General features: G+C 43.5%; 1 pseudogene across 1 annotated transcript; it reads left to right on the top strand.

Annotated features, from left to right (window-relative positions):
- The first annotated feature begins 13 nt into the window (after positions 1–13).
- Positions 14–23609, top strand: LOC146188036 (methionine-R-sulfoxide reductase B1-like; annotated as a pseudogene). Its single transcript, XR_014707479.1, has 4 exons — positions 14–228; positions 14190–14338; positions 18267–18387; positions 21353–23609. The product of XR_014707479.1 is annotated as a methionine-R-sulfoxide reductase B1-like (transcript).

The raw sequence follows: 23609 nt of genomic DNA, 5'->3' as shown, positions 1-23609 counted from the left end.
TGCTGAGGATTTTTGCCGGGTTCTTGGCGGCGGTAGCGGCGGTCTGCTTCGCAGATTTGCGTAACCTCCAGTGTAGGCTGCGCGATCGGTAGCGAAGTCGTATATAACTTTTGTTTCGCTGTTTGTTCGGACTTGAAATTGTTCGTGCTTCTGCACCTTGTCACCCGATCGCGATGGCGTACTGCATGTGGAACGGCGCCGAGAAGTACCGAGACACTTTCGTGTCAGGTAAGCTGCAAAATATTCATTTCACAGTGTTTGTCTCTGCCTCGAAGCTGTCGTAGTTGCTATCGCGACAACTTGCGTCAGCTTTTCCCCCTAAGGTCAGGGTGTCCCACACCAGTCACTGACAGCTTGGTGACAGGGAATATAAAAAAGTCTGATCAACTGCGCGTTTAATTATCTTGTGCGTAGTACGACATTGGCCCGAATCCGCGACATTTGGCAGGAATATTCTGAAACCGCGGCACGAGCGGATGCAGCGACGCGGAACAAAATGGGCAGAAACGACGCTGTTTCCTGACACCGCTCGACAATCGCGCGACGGATCTAGGCGGAAAGCGGCGTCGGTACGCGTACGCGCGTGGATTTCTTTTTCTTTTTTTTTTTTTTCTTTTTTTGTTAAGGTGAAGTGCGTGATCTCCCAATGAAAACTCCTAGGTGAGCAAAAGGAATCGTGAATTTACTGAACATTTCCATTGAACTACCAGTGCACGATTCCAGACTTTTTTTTTTTTTTTTTTTAATCCTGTCGGTAACTTTTGCTGGGCTTATACGAACTTCAGTTCAAGAAAGCGCTACTGCCTAATTACGACTCTTCTCATTCGAAGCTCATTAAGCGAGGCATAGCAGCCACATGCCTTCTTAACTCATCACTCCTCAAGTCATGTCCGCACAAAGTTGGTATTAGTTTTGAGACTCAGGTTTGATGTCCTTGTGGCAGTTGTAAATCTCAGGAAAAGGCTACAAAAAGAAAAAGAACACGCCCAGTTGCCACAGGAAAATGCACATAGGAGAGCAGCAAAGGAAGTTTCAGGTTATGCCCTATGTACACAAGCTTTCGAACAACTTGAAAACAATGACAGGGAATTTTGGAGTGGATATTGTCTGCTTAGCGCCCCTCAAGCTTGCAAAACTATATATGCGCTCTAGTATACCATGAGAGGGGTAAGAAATCATTATCGTACGGGAGAAAAGTCATTATAGGGACATTGTCACACCACCTATCATGCAGCTACTGACCGTACACATCAGAAAGCCATGTAATTATATAACAATAAAAACCCATATGTTTAACATATAGGTTGACCAAAAACTGATGAAAACAACCGATGACTCTTTAAAAACAAAATGGCACATGGTGTAAATGGCCAAAGTAACATATGTTGTAATGGATAGGAAGATAGCGGAACCTAAAGAAAGGCCAAGCCCGGAAACCCAGAAAAACACATGTAACATATCCTAAAACTTATTTGATGCTTCATGCACTAAGCACCAATTGTGCAACTGCAGAACAGGTGATGATGGGGCCCAGTGATATATTTGAAGGGTTGTGAAAGCGAAACCTAAGGACCAGAACCAAACACATGTAACAGCGTAATACATTCACAAATGGTTTCGTCTTCTGAATACATACAGTATGGCAGCACAACTCGTACACTTGATATTTGCTCAGCCAAATCTTCCCAAAAAACTTTCTTCACTCTTATACGGGGAAACCGAAGCATTGCTTACACAATTTTGGCCCTTTTTTTTCTAATCCAGAAAGCTTCTCTCAGTTCACGGGCAACATGTTCGCGGCTTCTGTCTAAAACCACCGTCCTTTCTAGAATGGATTTGCATTGACCTTATGGAGTCGCACTACGCATAGCAGGCGGAGAAGGCGAGCTCCAGTGCCGACTCGTACGCAACACGGGTCCCCGACCCGCGGGAGATCTGAGATCAAGGGATATGATAAGAAGAGACTTTCTGGATTTTCACTCGATATTGAACACATGTACTATTCTATCTCACAAGAAGGCTTGTTAAAAGAACTACGAGAAACGATTGAGAAGGAGGCTATTGTTTTTCAGAATTCAGCGGGGGTATTTGTGGATACATTCTTGAAGTTGATTGCAGCCTATCTCAAGTCAACTGTTGCATCCCATGATGGAATATTGTATGTACAAAGGAGTGGTGTATGCATAGGTTTGAGAGTTGCTCCCATTCTGAGCGATGTGTACCTAGCCGCATGTGACAGAAGAATTCTGACGGCTATTAAAGATAAAGGGATTGTAAAGATAGTTCGTTACGTTGACGACTTTTTGGTATTGTGTGAATTAGAGAGAGGAAAGGCGACTGATCAACTAAAAGACACAGCCCTTGCTGTGTTTGAAGAAAGTTGCCCTGATCTAAGATTCACCTGGGAACTTCCAAACGAAAGTGTTTTGCGCTTCCTGGATTTGAGTCTTGAATTCTTACTAGAACACTTATGTTGGACTTACCAGCCAAGAGCGAACAAGCAGTTTCTTCTGTACATGTCTCAACATTCAATGACTGTAAAAAGAGGTGTTGCGAAGGCTGCATTGACGTCGGCTCTCAAAAAATCATGCCACCACCGTGTTAAAAAAAGTTTTCTAAGCCAGACTGAGAGGCTTCTGGAGGCAGGGTATCCTGAGCATTTGCTGTGTAGCATAATAGAAAGCATTGTCCTGCCGATCAAGGGGAGGATTCGAAACGAAAACCTTACTCAAGGAAACAAGTGGTCAGTGGCACCATATATGCATGGCTTCACCCATAATCTAATGAAGATTGGTCAAAGACATGGCATCCGGATTATTCAGACGGCACCAAACAGGGCTAAAGGGATGTGGGTGCAGGTTAATAACCAGGACTCCAACTCTGGATGCAAAACTTCCCACCGGACTAGGTACTCTAAGTGTATTCAGGGGGTTGTTCATGAGATTCCCTTGCATTGTGGAAAGAAATATATTGGACAAACAGGAAGATGCCTCAATGAAATGATTAGAGAGCACGCTAAGGCAATATCGGACAAGTCTGGCACAAATCTGGCTGTGCACTGCAAAGACTGTGTTGATTGTAGAGACCAAAAATGTCCGGCTGACCTTCACAATGTTAAGGTTATGAGAAGGATGAAGGACAAGTTAGCCAGAGAGATTTATTAAGCATATGCAATCTGTGACTTGGGAGACCAATGTGTCAGCATGCCGTCGGTGGTTTTGTTGAAGAAGGAAGTAGAATTTTTGCGCAAACTGGCAGGATGTTAACGACAAGAAAGAAGTTGGCTGCAGACTTAAAGTGAAGGAAGAAGTGAAAGAAGAAGATGTGCGGTTTCCAGTTAATATAGTTGTCAGTGCAGCATAGTGCGTGTGTGTGCCTCTTGTGCTTTGTGTTGGTTTTACCTGCTCTGCTGCCTTCTTCCAAGAGACCTGAAAGCATGCCTCTCGCGGTGCAAAAGGTGGGGTGGTTTTTATTTAAGGACGCAGTGGATAGAGTGCAAAATATAATGAATTAATACAAGCACTCCTAGAAGAAAAAGGAACTATGTGCACTTATGAAAATCAGCGATATTTTGCTGACATGTAGTCACTTGGGGTACTACGCCGAAAGTAATAGGCTTTCTCCGCTAGATAGCGCCTCAGTTGTTTTTATGTTATTTTCAATGCCTCTTTTCTTTGATATTGTAGTGCTCGATCTTTGCTATACGAGGCAAGGTCTTTTCATCTCCACCACAATCTCGTGACATATTTTGGCCAGTATACTGTCCCTTTAATGTTAATACGCAGAAGACTAAAATAATGATCAAGAGTCAGGAAAGGAACAACAATTTACAATAGGTAGCGAGGTGCTGGAAGTGGTAGGCGAATATGTCTACTTAGAACAAGTAGTAACTGCAGATCTGGACTACAAAAGGGAAATAACAATAAGAATGTGATTAGGATGGAGTGCATTTGGCAGTACTTGTAGATCATGACCAGCAGCTTACCGGTATCACTCAAGAGGAAAGTATACAACAGCTGCATCTTACCAGTACTCACCTATGGAGCAGAAACTTGAAGGCCAGTGAAAAGGAGGAGGAAGAGGAGAAGGAGGAGGAAAAGGGGGTAATTAGTAGAAGAAACTGGTTTGCTACCCTGCACTGGGAGAAGGGGGTGAATGGATATAAGGGTTCTACTAAGTTTAGGACAACACAGAGGGCTATGGAACACTAAGAGATATGAAGCATGCAAAGTGGGTCAGAGAAATTGCACCAGTTAATGACATTCTAATGGAAATCAAGAGGAAGAAATGGAGATGAGCAGGGTATGTAACATGATGGGAGGGTAAACAGTGGTCGCTTAGGGTAAAAAAAACATATTCCATGGGGTAGGCAGGTTTAACAGATGGCGTCAGAAAGTTAGGTGGGTGGATGAAATTTAGAGGTTTTTGGGAGTCAGGTGGATACAGCTGGTGCAAGACTGAGTTAATTTAAAGAATAAGGGAGAGGCTTTTGCTCTGTAGTGGGTATAGTCGAGTTAATGATGATGAAGCATGTTGTTGCTGAGACAAATAGACTGCTACTTCAGATACATGAATGCATGTCCCCTGTTTTCAGTAGTAACCATGCACTGCTCTCAAAATTCTTACTGAGACGTGTACATTACAGGGCCCCTGAAATGGTAGTTTTAGTAAATGTAAAATGTAAGAAATTCATAGAGGTGGTCTTTGTGAGTATTTGATTCAAATTTGAAAGCTTTGCGTGGAGCCGATAATTTACAAAAAAAAAATTTAAAAGTGCTCCTGGCGACCACTCACAAGCGATCTAAGCGACACATCCCTGCGCGGAAACCTCCCCACTGACGTTAGTCATTGGGGCAGCTGGGCACACCCACTTATTGGGCACCCCCAAGTTATGTGGGCGGGGCAGGGCGCTGTCGTGACTTGTTTTATTCATTCTTTCTTGTGCGCCAGCGTGGGCTGAGTTGAGAATCATTTTTGTGTTGCGGAGAGGATTGATGAGTTATTTATTGCTTGTGCACGTTTTATAATCTTAGTAAATAGCTTTTCATGACCCCTTTAAGATACTATTGTGCATGGTACAGCCAGAATTCACGTGTTATCTGTTTGCAATTTATGCTGAGAGTGCTCTTTGCAAGCAAAACATGGCTACTGATTGTTGTCTTTGTTCTGTGTTGCCATGGTGGCCATATCTTTGTTAATATTGTAACGGATGAAATGGTTTTAATACAGATGAATGTTGTATGAAGGACAGACGCACACGGCTTAGAAAACCCAGATCAATCTGCGTGCGGCTCGCTTCCCCTCCTTCTTCTTCTCTTTTTGCTGCTTCTCATGCGCCGCTACGCGACGTAACAATTCCCTCCGGGCAAACGATTTTTGTCCTCGAGAAAATTAAGCAGATCGAAGATGGCAGCGCTTCAGGCAAGCCACGTGAACAACTTGTGTCTTGCGAGATCGGCAGTTATCCATCGTGACTTTGGCGATAACGTAATTCATGTCATTCAGTTGGTCCAACACGATGAAGGGACCATCATACTTGCAGAGAAACTTCTCATATAGTCCTCGCTTGCGAATAGGCGTCCAAAGCCAGACGTAGTCTCCAGGGGAGTAAGTAACTGCACGATGATGCAGATCGTAGTGCTCTTTCGAGCGGCTTTGAGAAGCCAGTGTGCGTAAACGGGCTATATGACTGTCTTCTTCGGCATGGCATAATATCTGGGAGACAAACGCATCGTCGTTGGGGGAAAATGGGAAGATGGTGTCAAGGAAAACGTGGGGAGTTCTTGCATAGAGTAAATAGAAAGCAGAATAGCCGACAACCTCATGATTTGCAGTGTTATAAGCGTACATCACATACGGTAGCACTGCATCCCAGTTGTGATGATCAGACGAGACGTACATGGACAGCATGGTTGTCAAGATGCGGTTGGTGCGCTCGGTAGGACCGTTGGTCTGCGGATGATACGGTGTCGAGTGTCGGTAGTGTGAACCACAAAGTCGGAGCATTTCTTCCACGACATCAGCAGTGAATTGCCAACCATGATCACTTATAATAACACGGGGTGCGCCATGGCGAAGAATAATGGAATGCAAAAGAAACGACGAAACAGCAGCCTTTGCGGTAGCGAGAGCAGCGGTCTCCGCTTATCTGGTAAGATAGTCAACGCAGACGATAACCCAGCGGCAGCCCTCTACAGTCTTTGGAAATGGACCGAGCAGGTCAATTCCAATCTTTTCAAAAGGTAAGGTAGGTGGCTTGAAGGGTTGTAAAGGTCCGTCTAGCGTGGTGGTGCGTGCCTTAAGTCGCTGGCATTGTTGACATGTCGCAACATATTGCTTGGTTGTCTTATAAATTTGTGGCCAATAAAAACACTGGCGAATTCGGTGCAGAGTACGACAGAAGCCATGTCCAGCGGTAATGTCATCGTGCATGGCATGCAAAACCTGTGCACGGAGACTTTTTGGGACGACCAAAAGGAGGGCAGCACCGTCAACTGAGTAGTTCTTCTTGAACAAAACACCGTCTTCAATAATAAACTGCGTTGACACTGCTCTTCCTTCTGCCTCTTGTACAAGAGCCTGTAGTGACCGGTCGTTGCGTTGTTCTCGCCTAAAGGTCGGCATACTAGGAAACGTCGACGCGATTGAGGCTAAACACCAGTCAAAGCCGTCTTCATCGTTAATGGATGACGGCAATGGGTGCCGTGACAAGCAGTCTGCATCACCGTGATGTCGTCCACTCTTGTACGCGACACCAAAGTTGTATTCATGTAGGCGCAATGCCCAGCACGCCAGACGACCAGATGGATTGCGAAGTCCAATAAGCCAGCATAGCGAATGGTGGTCAGTAACTATGGTAAAATAGCATTCATATAGGTATGGTCGGAACTTGCGCACAGCGAACACAACTGCGAGGCACTCCAATTCGGTGTGTAGTTCCGTTCACATTTTGTCAACGTGCGGCTGGCATATGCAACAACGTGCTCAGCCCCTCTATGCAGCTGCGCAAGCACCGCCCCAAGACCAATGCCACTGGCGTCAGTGTGAACCTCCGTCACAGCAAAAGGGTCGAAGTGGCGCAGCAGTGGTGCTGAAGTTAGGGAAGACTTGAGCAGATTGAAAGAGGATTCGCACTGTGGGGTCCACACAAATTGTGAATCCTTGTGCAGTAGAGAAGTAAGGGGGTGGGCAGGTTGTGCAAAACCAGCAATGAACCGACGAAAATAAGAAGAGAGGCCAAGAAAGCTCTGAAGACTTTTCAGGGTGCGTGGAGTTTCGAAGTCACATACTGCAGCAATCTTCTGTGGATCCGGTCTGATACCATCCTCGTTGACGAGGAACCCAAGAACTAAAGTTTGTTGCTCTGCAAAATGGCACTTCTTTGAATTCAAAATGAGGCCCGCTTTGCCAATACATTCAAGAACATTATGGAGCCTCTCATTGTGCTCTTGGAAGGTCTTTCCAAAAATGATAACTCATCAAGGTAACACATGCATATTTCCCATTTGAGGCCACGAAGGATAGTGTCCATAAATCACTCGAACGTCGCGGGAGCGTTGCATAATCCAAAGGGCATTACATTAAATTCGTATAAACCATCTGGTGTTACAAAAGCAGTCTTCTCACGGTCGGATGGATGTAGAGGAATTTGCCAATAACCAGATCGCAAATCAACAGAGGAGAAATATGACGCCGAATGCAGACAATCGACAGCGCCATTAATGTGAGGTAATGGGTATACGTCTTTCTTTGTTACCGCATTCAAACGACGGTAGTCTACACAAAATCGCCAAGAATTGTCTTTTTTTCGCACTAGGATCACAGGTGCGGCCCATGGACTCGAAGATTCTCGGATGATTCCTTTCTGCAGCATTTCGTCCACCTGTTCTTGAATTATCTTGCGCTCTGCCGGGGAGACTCTGTAAGGTTTTTGGCGAATAGGGGATGCGTTTCCTGTGTTAATTTTGTGCTGTAGCCAAGAAGCTGGGAAATGGCTACCCGATCCGTTTGAGGCAAAGTCGAACACTTGGGCATGCATTGTCAAAATGTCTTGCAGAATACGACGTTCACTAGATGGGAGCGATTTGTTGACCATGCCCTCAAACTCAGCACAATATTCAGTCTTGTCTTTCGCGGCTCCTGTGCAATCGGGAATAATTCCAACGGTATGAGTCGCATAATTCTCAAATCTCGCGAGTGTCAAACCAGAAGGAAGACGGACAGGCTCTTCTGACACGTTCACAGCCCAGAGGTATGCGCGACCATCCTCTGCCTCCGCGACGAAGCGTGGCACCAAAATATTTTTTTTCACTCCATTCAAGACATCTGGTTCGACGACTATTGAATGTTTACCCATGAAAGATGAAAGCACCACGAGGCACTTCATCCGGATGGGCTGGACGCTGCTGGAAATAAGAGTGCGATGTTGGTTGCAGGGTCCGCTCCACGCCGTTGTTGTAAGCTGGTTCGCAGTTATTTTGTGCAGCCCATGGCGTGTGCTGTTCCCATGATGATACGGACCTCGATGTCAGGTGGAAAGGTACATCGAAATTTATACGTGCCTTTAACACCTCAAATGCCCGACACTGCTTGATGACATCTGCTACTGTGGCAAGGGTGTCCCGCGGAATAAGGAAGTTGTACGCATCCTCAGCAATCCCCTTGAGAAGGTGCCCTACCTTGTTTTCTGACATCTGCCTGTTTACAATGCGACAAAGTTTCAATATTTCCTCGATGTAACGTGTGCATGTCTCACCGGGCAGCTGGCCTCTCTGGGAAAGTTGATGCTCAGTGCGTTCCTTCTTCGCAAGGGTATCCCCAAAGGACTTCGTAATTTCTTCAATGAATCGGTCCCAGGTCGTCAGGATTTCTTCGTGGTTATCAAACCATGTCAGAGCCGTGCCAGCGAGGAAGAAAACAACATTGTACAGACGTGCAATCGAATTCCAGTGGTTGTACTTGCTGCATCTTTCATAATGTTGGAGCCATTCCTTAACGTCATCTTCGGGCTCACCGTGGAACGTACGCAGCTCTCGCTGGTGGGGAAAGGTTGTCGTCTCTTCAGATCGCTGTTCATGAGTCTGCGTCGTGCGGGTGGTAGCCATTGAAAGGCACTGTTGAGAAGATAAAGGTGGCAAACCTGCTACACGACAGCTGCGACGAGGTACTGGCGGATCCAGAACGTTTTCACCCAGCACCTCCACCAAATGTAACAGATGAAATGCGTACAGATGAACATCGTATGAAGGACGAACGCACACGGCTCAGAAAACCCAGATCAGTCTGCGCGTGGCTCGCTTCCCCTCCTTCTTCTTCTCTTTCTGCTGCTTCTCATGCGCCGCTACGCGGCGTAACAATATGAAAAAACTCCCATATGCTCGGCACATGTTGATGGACCTTTGAAAAACACCAGAACATGTTGAAAGACTGCCAGGCGATCTAACTTGACATAGAACTCTTCATTACAGTGTACCACATAGCCAGTGTGTGTCTTCATGTACTGTCCAACCCAACAGCCTGTCCCTTGACCTCTCTCCAGACATGTCCATTATGTCAGCGTGGCAAAGAATGAATATTTGCACAAGTGTTCTGCCAGCAGTCTGAGCAAGTTTTTGCAGCCCTTTATTTCCTGCATTTAATGACCTTCCTTTTCAATGCATATAAGCACACCCACTAGGCTACCTACACTTCCTGCACTCCTGCCACTGAGCTTTTAATGCAACAGTGTTAAAGGCCCTGTTCTCTGGAAATCTGATGCTGTGACCAAGAGATCATGGGCATGCGTTGGTGGGTGGTAGTTGGTAGGTGACATGGTCGGCTGCTGATTGGTCATCAGGTTGTGTGACACTTTGAGACCATGACATGGCCTAATTGGCACTCTTAGTTGATCGAACCGTTTGTAAGCCATTGATGGTGCAGGCAAGTTCATGCAGACTGGTTAAAGTAAGGGTATATATCTATGTCTGGTGATCTTTCACATAGTGCGCTAGCTTACAGCTGTATGCTAATGAGTATGTGTGAGGTAATAGTAGGATTGAGGAAGTTGCAAATACATGTACGCAAGTGAGGATCTGTAAAAGAAGACGTAGACGAAAGCTATTAGCGCAGTTGTATCATACCTTTGAAAGCAGAGTTTGCCTTTTTGTACTCACCTGCACAACCTATAGTGGTTCTAGATGCCAGGATGCATTTGGCTACCGTTCAAAGAAGGCCACAGCAAACATCTTTTAATCTTTTGCCCATGTACTGCCTTATCTTCTGTTTGACCTTTCCTACCACAGAGCGAAAGTGATTATGTACACATTCTGTAGAGTGCTTTTGAAGCACAACATTTTTGTTATTGAAGATAGCACTGATGGTCTTGACCTATCTCATGAGGCCATGGCACACTGTATGTTTTCGTCCGAATTTCAAGAGCCAGCAGTAGAAAAAGCTTGCAGGTAGTAAAAGCGGCAGATGTGGGTATGTTTACTATTATCTTTCTCCATATCATATCTGAAAAAAGGTCATGCAAAATAAAAACAGGGATGCATCAGCGTCATGTAAGTCGTGTGGCAAAAAGTGGGACATTTTATTTTGTAATCTTATATGTGAGCAAAATGTTTTACTGCCCCTCAACATGAGTTATATATAAGATGGAGTGTAGGTCAAACGTCCTTGCCATACTACACAGGTCTCAGCCAGTCATGTTTCATTACTTGGTATTGTAAGGCTATAGTGCTTGTGGGTTGCTTGTTTGCTCTGTATGCTGTTATCTTCTGTCATGTTCCTTTTCATGAAGCCATGACAGCGATGGCAAACTCATCTTTTATCCAACTGTAACTAACAAACAAGCCTTGCTTGAAATGGCAAACATTTCAAGAAAGGTACAAGGACAGTTACAGCTTCAAATAGCTGTTTATTATCACTGCTGCATGGCCTGCTGCATTCTGAAATAGATTATTAATGCTTATTACAGTTATAACAGTCATTCTTCATAGTCATTGCTACTTAGTGGTACTGTGTGAACTTCACTGCCTTATTTGTGAAAGTGGCATTTGGGTCCTATCATGGTACTGTTTCTTCTGTCAAATATGAACAGCTACACCTTTTGCTGAGCCAGTCAGCCAATATGGTGGAAGGAAGCAAGCTTGAAATATTATTCACTACAGTTACTTGCAGTGACATCTAGGCATCATTGCAGGATTGAGAAAATGGGAAGTTGCATTTCACAAATTGAGGCCATAGAAGAACAGAAAATAAAATGTCCACTGCATATGCTATGCATATAATGAAGAAACTGAAGGTTTCAATTCAGAACAAACAGGCAAGTCCTCAAAGAGCAGATGCCCTACCTCTCTTTCCCATATCCCGCTAGACCGAATAGCAACACTTTTGACTTCCAACTATTTATTGGAACAATCTGCATCTAACAATGCAAGTAGGTGACACATTTGATAACCTGTGTGCTGTAATGGCAGGACGTGAGGGACTCTATCAAATGCAAGCACACCAGACTTGGTTGCTTTGTGTTCTTGCTGCTGACAAGAGATGTCAAAAAAGAAGATATCATCTTCATATTCTTCTTTCAAGGAATGAGCTTGTGAGAACATTTTTTCAGGCTAGTTGGTGCATTACTGAAATCAACAGCTGATGTATATAAGCGACTGACAGATCAGTGAAATGCCCGAAATTGTTATAGTTAGGGCTCTGTCCTGTCACTTCGTTCTTTCCTGTGTTTGTCTGTCAGCTGAAAACCAGTTTCAATTTCATTAAAAAGAGAACTTGTGGTAACATCCCTGACGTCGCACCAAACATTGAAATGATGTTATAAAATTGTTAGCAAAGTTTATTATATATTTAATTATTCAAAATACTAGCAGGCTCCCGATAGCCAGATGAAATACATCTAGGTTGTAGCAATGCTAACATGTTACACTGGAATATTAATGTAATGGTAAAATAATGCAATAAAGTTATATGCATATCATCAGTATTAGTTTAATATTCAGATGACACATTGTCCTTATGCTGTGTTTAAATGTAACAGCTATTGTTATATGTTGTATGTTGTATGTGGAATATTAGATTAATGATCAGACTGAGCACATTTTTAATATTGTGTTCAAAACATTACTGTAACATTGAAATCATAACTATGAATAACATTACCAATATTTTTCAATCATTGCTTATTTATTTATTTGATAGTGCCAACTGCCTCTTGGCAGTCCAGGCAGGAGAGTACATGAAAAACAGAGTTTGCACTACATATCAAAATAAACTAGAATAAATGTGAGTGACTGGTAGCCACACGACGATAAATTAAACAGAAACATAGGTAAGCAATAGGAGCACAACAACTTTCTCCCCTGTCCTTACAGTTGTTTTGTGGCTAGCAGTACTTTGCCGTAAATCTCTCGGTTCTGCCTACCATGGATTGAATGTACAGTCCCACTGTTTTGTAGGAAAATTTGCTTATTAGTCATTCACCTCTATCACTCACAGCACACCTTTACATATAAGGTTCTCTCCATGGTGTCCGCTCAGAGGTGAGCGAATTGCAGATATTAGCTGTGGTATACATTACACAACTCAATATAGTCACTCTCGTTGTTGATCCGTGCAAAGTGTTAAGCCATATACCCTCACAATTGGCAGGCCTGCATGATATTGCAAGGTTTATTTACTATTTTAGAAAAAAGGGAATTTATATTATATGTTTAATTAAATTTTGGGCAACATTATTCCAACGTTTACTTGTAATGTCTAAGAAATGTTAGAAACAAGAAAGGGTACTGTGCGCAGTGTGTTAGTGTTTGACCAAAACAAAAGTAAAAGTAAACTCGTTGCAATGCTTCGGGGCTTCCTGGGGTTATTGCCAGGTCTTTTATTGCGTGGTCTCAGAAGTTAATGCAGTGAAATGCATCCTACCTGTTGTTTCATTTAGCAGCATATGAAAATATTTGTGTCCCGTTTGCCTTCACGTCTGTGGCACGTCACCACAGTGGTACCTGAAATTAGCCACATTTCGCACTGTGTGCATTATTGTTTTTTTTAGTTGTCTTACAAATGCATTTACCTATTGCTGAGGCAGCCTTTGTTGATGCCTCAACAGACTTGGCTGCTTATCTTTTGTTTTTCACTCATTCCTCACATCTCTTTCTCCTGTCTGCTCATAGCTTTAATTGTTAGCCAGCTGGAGCCAGGAACAAACAATGACAGATGAAGTGCATGCTTTCAACTTCAAGAGGTGCTCGCACTTTCCTCCTCAGTCTTCCTTCAGTCGCAACTAGCAGCATGCACTGATGATAACTTTTATGCCAACTAGCCTTGCACATTGCCTCAGGTAGCAGCCTTTATTATTTTCTTGCACAAACACTATTACACTCACCTGTCACTGCCTCTCCCGAAGGGGATTTGCCTCATATCCTGTAATCATCGCTGGCAGCTCGTGTACCTTGAACGACATGTCTGCTGTAATTCCACATTTGCCATGTGCATCTTTCATGGGACTCTAACCAAGGAGTTGTGCTCTGTCAGCGGCTAGCATGGAAGGAGAGTATCTGTGCCCACCACAGTACTCTATCTTTACATGTGCTGCTACCATGGCTGATCCGAGCAGAATAGGAAGCAATAGGGAATGTTAAAAATTCATCTAATGACCTAGCCTATCAACTGCGGCAGCCTGCTGAGCAGTGTCTGCTTCATGAATAAATGTCAAAATAAGGGAGACTTACGATGTCAACTGCAGTGTCACACGACCATGCATATGCAGGATAGGTGATCATCAAGCTTGCCTTTTAATTATTTGACCTCCAGATTGGCTTCTAGGAAGTGACAGATCATTTATCCAATGGAAACAAATTTAGAGGGGGTGGGAGTCTGCGCTCTACCTTTTCCGCGTCCCATGTAGTATACCTGTTGTTTGCCTCCACGGACAGGTGCAACAAGCCCCACATAGTCTGCTAAGATGGCATTTGGTCAGCAACATGTGACACCATACTCTCTTAAAGCCTTGCATTGAACTTTGCCTCCACGGGCAGGTGCAACAAGCCCCGCATAGTCCGCTAAGATGGCATTTGGTCGGCAACATGCCACCTCGTGCCTATATATATGTTGCCCCTGTCCATGTATTCATCACCTTCTTCAGCCATCTCTGCAACACTGCATAGTTGCCGGTTGTTCACTTTATGGGGTCTTGCTTGCAGGTACTTACGTCTGCTCCCAGTGTGGTCACGAACTGTTCTCAAGCCGGACAAAATTCGCCCACCACTCTCCTTGGCCATCATTCACTGAGACGGTACATGAGAACAGTGTATCGAAACGCCCCGAGATCGGCCGGCCAAGTGCCCTCAAGGTATACTATTTAAGGCTGTTGAATATAAACTTTTTTTCACAGCGTCAGTGCATCATCTGCGAATAATATCACGTGGCCACTGGTGCCAGTTGACCTTGGCACCAAGCTGCCCTTTCCTCTCAATGCCATGGTTATTGTCCACATCAGTGTCTAAAATTAGACAATACCCTGTCCGTTTTAAACGATGTCATTGCATGATGACCCGGATAAAATCTGGTGATGGGAATCTGCTGGTCTAATTGTAATGGCCCAATCTGGGGCCAGCTGGAAACCTTCTGCTTTGCTCCTGGTTGCACTAGTCTAACTGGTGGTTTTGTTCCGTATTGTACTGGATCCAGAAGGAATTAAGCTTTCTGCTTTTCTTTTGGTGTATATGGTCCCAGAAGAGTAGCAACTGGTCTTATATGTTAGGATCTGCTGGTTCCAACTGAGAACTTTTCTGTTGTTCAATTGAGCTTCCTTCTTTCATTGTTTATGTATTAGAGGTGGTCCGCAAACATAAATTTTCAGCTCTATTTGTTTTACTACAATTGCATAAATGATGCCAAAATTTTATGGAAAAACTTACCATTCCTCTTTAACTTACTTTAAGTCAGTTTTGCAGCATAGCAAAAATCTTTTTATCATGGCTGCACAGCTTGTCGAAGAGGCTGTTAAAGGGCCACTGTCCAGGGTAGGACTTTTTAAGCAAAGTAGCCCAATGCTTGGATCAGGTATCGGAGATAGTCTGCAAAACAGCAATATGCACATCGCAAAGCAGCAAAAATACAAATCAAAGCTCTCTTATCCTCTCCTTCGGGAAACCAGCTTCCCCGTTCTCTACGCTGGCCCGTCGGACCGCGGCTGACGTCAGAAGGCAACGACATCCACTGGTCCATCTCGCTGACTGATGTGTGAAGGATAGGCATACGCAACTAATTGTGTGCGCCGCTCGCTGTGCGTTTTTTCCTCGCCACGGCCGAATGCAATGAATGCAGCAGAACGCGCTCCCTCGCCCGTTTCGTTTTCGCATATGCAGAGTGCCACGCCTCCCTCCTGCCAAACGCGGAGGAGGAAGGGGAATTTGGCTTGCGGAGGCTAGGCGACCAGGCAGGAGAGTGAAAAACCTTTGCGAAGGAACGGGAGGAGGAAACACGACAGAATCTGGTGATTGTGGTGGCTGTAACTGCATTATTAATTACTTTCTTCAAAAACATTTTTTCCGCCTCGCGTTCTGGGGGCGAAGCCTCACAATCACCGGGGAAGAAAATATTTTCGTCTGGAGAGTGGACAGTGGCCCTTTAAGTGCATCGCCCAATACATTTATTTGGATCCTTATATTGTGCACTACCTTGGCAAGCAGGATTCCAATGAGGGAAGGATGAATGGTACCGAGTCCCTACCACGCTCAGAGCAACATAACCGAGAGAGTGAATCGGAATGTTAAGAGTATGCTGGTCGCGACGACCGAGCAGCACAGAGATTGGGATGCACGGCTGTCCGAACTGACTTTCGCCACTAGAACAACCGTGAACAGGTCAGTGGGTATGACAGCAACAACACAAGGCAGAGGCATGCAGGGAATGTCTGACGTTATTGTTAAACGTCTGCAGCACTGCATTCAATTTTTGCCCCCAAAAGGAGGCTTGATCACCATGGTGAAGTGGTATTCGCTATGCAGAGAAGCTGACTTCCAGAATTTTGCAAGAGTCCATGGGCACGAGTTCATGATCTTAGTTTGAACGTGAGTGTATAAGCTGTGCATGGTTGTATAAGTACTGTATAAGGACAAAAAGTGAATGAAGAACCAAAGGCTGAGAGAAGGGCAGATGTTTGAATAGTGTGTCACCACCAGTGATGTTTTCCAGAGCTGCAATTTGGGTTATGTTCTCTCTTTACCAAAACAAAGAGAAAAAAAAAAAGGCTGTGTATCTGTTCTTTCTTCTTTGGTCACAGTCTAAGCACACTAAGAACTATTTAAAAAAAAGCAATCTTACCATATTTGTGCGCTATGGGCTGCAGCTGTAAACCCGCCCAATTTTTTTTTTTTTCGATATTAAATGTTGTGTCTCTAAATGCAACGTGTAAAATTCTTCTCTCGACATTACAGGTGCTTCATTCGTGAAAATGTCTATGCATGGCGTGGTAATGAATGATTCTTTTACTATAATAACATGTTAGAGTGGGAGGATTGCTTGATTCCTTCAGAATGAACGAAAAATCACCATCCTTTGCTGCCAAGAAAGGCCAACTAAGGCAGCATACACAACAGTAGTTGTCATCCCTTTCACTTCATTCAGGTAAGAGATTGGTCTAAAACTGGAAGTGCCTGCAAATTTGTTTTGGTAATTATTTTAGGGCAGATGCGCCGATGTATGCTGCTTGTTTGGCTTTGGATCGCACCAAACAACACAGTTTTTTTTTTTTTTTTTTTTTTTTTTCTGATTGAATCAGGCAAGTAGCATATTATTAGAAATTCAGAGACCTTCAAGTACCACTTCATGCAATAAATGACAGCACGAATTAGCAAGCGGTGAGCCGAGAGACACATTATATATGTTACATTTAGTGATGCAGCACGTGAGGTCATTAAAATATTTGGGAGGGTGTACGTGATGATTTTTAACGGCTCAACTGATCAGGGTCCTAAAATACAAGGCCATGAAATACCTAGAGTAGCAGAATATAAATATCTGGGTGTATGGGTAAACGAAAGATTGGCATACATTGGAAAGCATGAGCAATCACTTAAGGCCAAAGGGCAAAGGAATGCCGGGATAATGAAGCATAAGGCATTCTGGGGCATTGGGATACAATAGGTATAAGGTTTTGAGGGGTATTTGGAAAGGAATTATGGTGCCCGGACTTACTTTCGGAAATGCAGTTTTGTGCCAAAATCAGAGGTACAGTCGACATTAGAAATAAATCAGAGGTCCGTTGGACGATTAGCACTAGGTGCCCACGGCAAAACTACAAATGAGGCGGTACAGGGAAATATGGGCTGGGCATCTTTCGAAGTACGGGAAGCTCAGAGTAAATTATTACATGGGGAACGCCTGAGGAAATTGGACAGTAACAGATGGGCAGCTAAAGTATTTAAATACCTGTACTTAAAAAGCATTGACTCACAATGGAGGAAAAGAACTAGGAAACTAACTAGTATGTATGCTAGTCACAAGGACGGAGAAATAAAGAGCATTAAGCAACAGGTGAAAACCACAGAAGGTAAAAATTGCATAAATTTGATGGAAAAGAGTGTGGAATTATACCGAAAGTGGAAAATGCAGATCAGGAAGGAAGATTTCTTTGATAACTCAAGAGGCAGTGCCCTACTTTTTGAAGCTAGATCAGGGTGCCTTAGAACATGCAGCTACAAAAAGAAATTTAACAATGGAGATGACGCATGTGCTGTATGTGGTAACTCCAGTGAAACAATTGACCATATTATAGTCGAATGTAATGGTATCCATCCGGAAGTTGATGCAGGCGCAATCACTGTTCCTGAAGCTCTGGGGTTTAGAGATAACAGTGGCCAAGTGAATAAACCGGCTGTGGAAACTAGCGAAAAACGACTGGAAGATTGGTGGCTTAAAAGCAGAGAAGTGACATAATGTTAGTAATGTAGGAACAATAATTTAATAAATAGAATGATTGTTTAGTTAACCATTCTAAATCAATAATTAAGGTATAGGGAGAAAAATGAGCATGATAGCTACTGCTACCACCCCGTTTCAATGGGGACGCTCCTATATTCCATCCATCCATGTGCAATTTGTGCATATTCCAAAACAAAGCTCGCCCATCTGCCAGACTGTTAAAGGATGAAGCTTGTGTATGCATGGTGTGCCTCTTGTAGTATGGAGCAACTGAGCCCTCTGCCATCCTAAATTCTACTTTTGTATTCTGGGAAGTTGCTGCACATTTTTTCTTGAGCACTCTCTGCTTGCAGGTGTACTGTGGGAAGTGCAACCAGGGCCTTGGCCACGAGTTCCTCCGAGATGGGCCCAGCGGCAAATCACGCTTCTGAATCTTCTCGGAGTCGCTGCGGCTCATCCCCAGCAGCGACTCAGGTGACTGCACCAAAGGGTCGGCCTAAAAGGGCCCGGCCGTTGCGCTTGGACACGTGCCTTGCTTTCACCTTTCCCACACTGCCTCGGCTGGGCTGTGTGTTTTTTTCTTTCTAGTCTCTGAGTATGGGCATCAGAATTCACTCCTATGTTCTAGTGTGTAGAGAAAATTTGCAATTGATATGCTGTTCACAAGCTGAGGAAGAATCAATGGTCTTGAGACTTGTTTCATCACTTGTCTCGTGCTATTCCTGTCTTAGGAACGCAGAGTGAAAAAAGAAACGGATAGTGAAAGTGCAGCGTAGGAGTTATAAGAATTCCTATATAAAATGAGCTCTAAACTGTATGTACTGTAACTGTGTGTTTCGCTGGTAAAAAAAAACACTCGTCTCTGTCTTTAAACAGGGTATACAAGGTCAAATTCAGCTGACAGAACCTCAGGGGATGTAGCCATTTGCTTATTACAGTTGATGCATTCTCGCGTGCCGCGCGAAAGGAGCAGTCCGCAGAAAACAAAATTTGACTTGCATAGTGCCATCCACGTTGAATCGAGATTGCCGTGCATCAAGTATATAGTGGTGGTGTAACCAGCAGCCCCCTCACTGCCTTTGTATGCCATAGCTTCTTTCTCTCCATCTTTTTCTCTCTCTCTCTCTCTCTTGAAACGCAGCTGTAAGACGAAATAAGGTTCTCAAGTTTTGTCATGAGATGCACTCAAGAGTTTCTTCTTCTGGTGCTCTTTGAAACCAATGTGGTAGATTTCTGAAACAACAACTTAATGCAACCCCCCACAGTGGCACAGTGTTTAGGGCGCCCGACTGCTGTACCCAAGAATGCAAGGTCGAATCACAGCTGCGAGAGCCGCTTTTCACTCGACGCGAAAAGCGAGGCGTCCATGTGCTATGCGATGACAGTGCCCATATTAAAGAACCCGAGGCGGTCAAAATTTCCGGAGCCCTCCACTACAACATCTCTCATAGCCTGGGTCACTTTGGGACGTTAAACCCCGTAAACCAAACCAATAGCTTAACTGTTGCATGAAGTTTGCGTTGTGCATGCATTATTACAGCATGTGATTCTATAGGTACATCTGATGAACATATTTCTTTAGAAAATTTAAGCCAAAATGGCTGATCAAAATTGTTTGTAGAACAAAGCCCTACTTGGTACAAAGTGGACACAGTATGTCATAAAGCATTTGGTGAGGCTGGACCCATCAGGAATGGTGGTCTGCTCATGGCCTGGCCTATGCATGTCTTCTAGGGGATTGAAAAGTGGAGTAGCTTCAAGTTTATCTGGATTGTAGTGAATGGCTCTGTAGTAGCAGCTGTTCATGCTGCATTGCTATAACACTGAAACTTAAGGATACACATTTCAACCTGCTGTTGGTCAGCCACGTTGGTCTCTGCATTAGATGAGCTAGAGTATAGAATGTGGAAATCTCGTCAGTACTCAAGATGCACTGCAGTGCTTTCAAATAATACATGGAAAACAATATTTATACTCTATTTATTAACTTATTTGACTTCTCGTGCTGTGCATGAAGACATTAATTGGGTATATCTGATTATACCTATTATATCTGTACACTCTGTGATAAAAGAATGGCTTCTGATATAGTTGTTTACTTGACAGCTGGCAGCGTTTGTTTTTTGCAACGCATTTGTTTGCATGTAATACGTTCGTAGTGCTTTTGTATGCTTAGTTTTGTCAGAAACCAGCTTTACCAATGAGGCACCCCTCCCCAACTACCTAGCTTGCTACGCAAACTTTCAGGGGCATTTTTCAGTTGTACAACAAACAAATACACACAGTTATCAATGCATTGGCCTTACAACTTGACACTGTAGTACCATTTTCTTCTTTTCGTGCTCTGTGCTTTTGCATCTAGAGGCAAAACCATTGAGCTACAGGAAGTTTGATAGTTTTGTGCGCTTTATCTCGTGTTTTGTCCTTGAACTCTGCCGTTTCTGTGCAAGTTCTTTGGCTCGTCCACTGCTATGCAAGGACACTTTGTCCTGAATACCGTGATGTGGAAACGCTCCCACGGCAGTGGTTTACTTGACTTGTCGTTTTCAGCCTCTTTTGCAAACACTTGGCTCTGATCACTGCCTGATGGCATTGAGTACTTGTGCAACTACTACTCGGATTTTATATTGCTATCAGTTGGTACATGTCAAGGTCTGACTGCCTCAGCACAAGTAACCAGGACGATAGCCTTGCGCTAGCCCCTTTTACACAACTCCTAGTGTGGATAGGTAACGATCCGCTGTATCCATTCCATCTTAATGGGTACGTGCCATGGTACCTTAGCTAGCCTGTTTCAGTCGAGTGTCGCATCTGATTGGGATTCCTCGCTAATGATACAGAAGGGAAGATGTGTGAAGAGCTCAAAACTGGAGGCAGCGGCAGATTTGCACACTTCGAAATATTTTATTTCTGCTGGCTGGATCAATTGAGTGGCGAGACCGTAAAATAAACTACTCATGCATGCATAACCTTGTTCCATGGTTCAGTTAAAATACTGATTATTTTTTTCTTTCAATTGAGAAATTTTCAATTTATGCAAATTAAATTAACTTAAATATAACTATCATATATATTTACATTTATTTTTCATGTAGAGATTGAGGTTGTAAGATCATTCTGTAGTCCCTCTGATGGCCTAATATTTTCTAGTCTCATGTCTCATATCTATAGTGGGAAAACTCATCGTACAATCAGTCTTCAGTTGCTTCATTCCAATTCTGTTGTCTGTTGTGCATTGATTTGGCAATGTGTTACTTCCAGCGAAATGACATCACTTTAAATTTTATATGCAATACTGACTGCTTAAATAGAGATAAAGGCTAGAGATAATGTTTTGAGATCTCTTCAGTGGCCTAGTAATCAATGGCCTCGTGTCTGTAGTAGCGGGAAACTGTGACTGCCTGGACATTTGTCGAGCTGTGACTCACTCTCACTTCAGTGCCAGGCACCGAAGCAACAAAAGCGGGAGACGTGCCCAACGACAACATGGAACAGAAACCGAAACCTCTGGGTCTGCTGTATCGCTGCAACCTGTCCTAAGCACTGTCCGAGCCCGTCCATAATGAACGCAGTGTGACTTGGCAGCGTCAACCACTGCCGCCCAGTCAACAGCAAGCCCATCCCATGTGAAAGTGATCCACAACGTGCCTGCAACATTCATTAGACGTGTACACTAGGTGCCGTGGTCCGCAATGTAAGTTACTCTGCCTCACTTAACACGTTCGCTGCAGTGGTGACTTTTAGAGTGCCAGTCCCGAGTGGCACGGCCCACCCCTGGGTCTCCCTTCAAATTTTGTCGAGGTGCATTGTTACCCTTCCATGAGCCACCAAAACGGGTATGAACTTTTATGTGCTCTTCAAACTTGCTGCGATACCCCGCCAGCTTCATTGCATGGCTTAGCATTTGCTGCTGCACAGCATGAACACGGGACATAACTCACCGGTTACAGACAATGCAGTGAACGTGTTAAGTAAGTCACATTTGGACAGCCAATTATGTTCAGAACCAAGAGTAAAATTAGAGATGCGTGAATATCAAAAATTTTTTAATACGAATATGGGATAAGACACCTTCGAATGTTGAATATCTGATCATTGAAGAAAAATGGAAAATTAAAAAAGTAGCAAACATTGTCCATTTTGTTTATTTCAGAATGTGCATAGTATTTGCAAATGGAATTATACTAGAAGTGCACAGAAGTGTTTATTGTACTGAAAAATTCGGTATGAATTTTGTACAAGATGCAGTACCCAAGTTTATCGTACTGGAAGCACCTTTATGAAAGAGTGTGGAGTTATCATATCATTTCTGGATACAGTAAACCAGAAAAAAATGTTTGTGTTAACTGAAAGCTTCAATTATTAAATGGGCCTGAAAAAAAAGCAACTGAAAACCATTTGCATCTCGGCAATTATACCATCTGACCACGATGGCTGTCTGCATTTTATATGAAACACAAGAGAGAACAATGTTTTTTGCTGGTTTTGTCAGTTGTTTCACTTTGCGTACACTGTCAAACAGGCCTCCATTACCCTTTTCACTGTACAATGCGGTGGCAATGGTCTGTCTTCACAAAACGGCCCTGCCACGACTTGAGGATGCTTCAATGCACAGTCAACACAATCAGGCATTGATTCAAGTGCCTGACTGTGTTGACCGTGACGAGTCCGATGAAACTGCATTGAATTTGAAAATGTTTTATGTATTTGGTAATTTTCGAATCTTTGGAAAATTCCAAATATCAGTTTTTGAATCAACTAACAAACATATTTGATTCATATTCGAAATTTCTAATATTTCCACGCCCCTAATTAATGACGAACTGTGCCGCCTGCTTCAGTAACATCTATAAAAGAAAGCTTCTGTTGTGTTTAGTATACATTACCAGCGAAGAACGACATTCAAATCCGACAGAAATGATCTCCAGCTTCACAGTGGTGGGTATAGTGGCAGCAGTTGTCAATACTACACCTTAAACAATTGCGGGCATTACATTCCAATGACTTCTTTTGAAAGACTAATGTTATTTTCAACATTGCATTTGGTTGATTTGGTGTTTTAAGAGCATGATGAACTTGAAATCATAAACGATCTCACAAGTATATTGATGACCATGTGCCTGACACTATGTGCAGAAATCGCAGTGAATGTGGAAACAAATAGTTATTGCTTTTGCATGTAGAGTTCTAGCAGATTGTGTTGGTATTGGCAATCACCAGATCTAACATTTGTCTGTTCTCATTTTTATTTGTTTTCTCACAGGAGTTTAAGATTGCAATTTTTATGTAGGTAGTGTCGCACAAAGAAGTTGTTTGCAATCGCCTCTAATCAAAATTGAGCGAGTGTTGCATGGTGGCCTCGTTGCTAAATGACCTGCCAGTAGTTTTGGACTAGTATTTTTGAAAAGGCTTGTGTATTTATACCTGCCCCATCTTGTCTTTCCCAGATTGTTATTTTAAGAGTCATGCACTCAAAAGGGCCTTGTGTCACACACTGATCACTGCACAAATGATGTGGTGCTGGTAAAGCCTTCGAAACGACAGGCGCGGTGCTGCTGATGCATTTTACATGGCAGTGTTGAGAGTTCTGGGCACACCTCTCTTCTTTTGAGTGCTGACAGTTACTCTCGTTACCTGTCGCACAATGCTGGCACCTTTTATTGCTGCTGGTCGGAATAAAGTTCCTGTGCATGCAA

Source organism: Amblyomma maculatum, chromosome 5 (genome assembly GCF_055883805.1).
Source record: "Amblyomma maculatum isolate TAMU_Amacu chromosome 5, ASM5588380v1, whole genome shotgun sequence".
In the NCBI taxonomy this organism is placed as follows: Eukaryota; Metazoa; Arthropoda; class Arachnida; order Ixodida; family Ixodidae; genus Amblyomma; species Amblyomma maculatum.
Note: the sequence above shows the minus strand (reverse complement) of the source record. Positions and strands in the feature narration are given on the sequence as shown.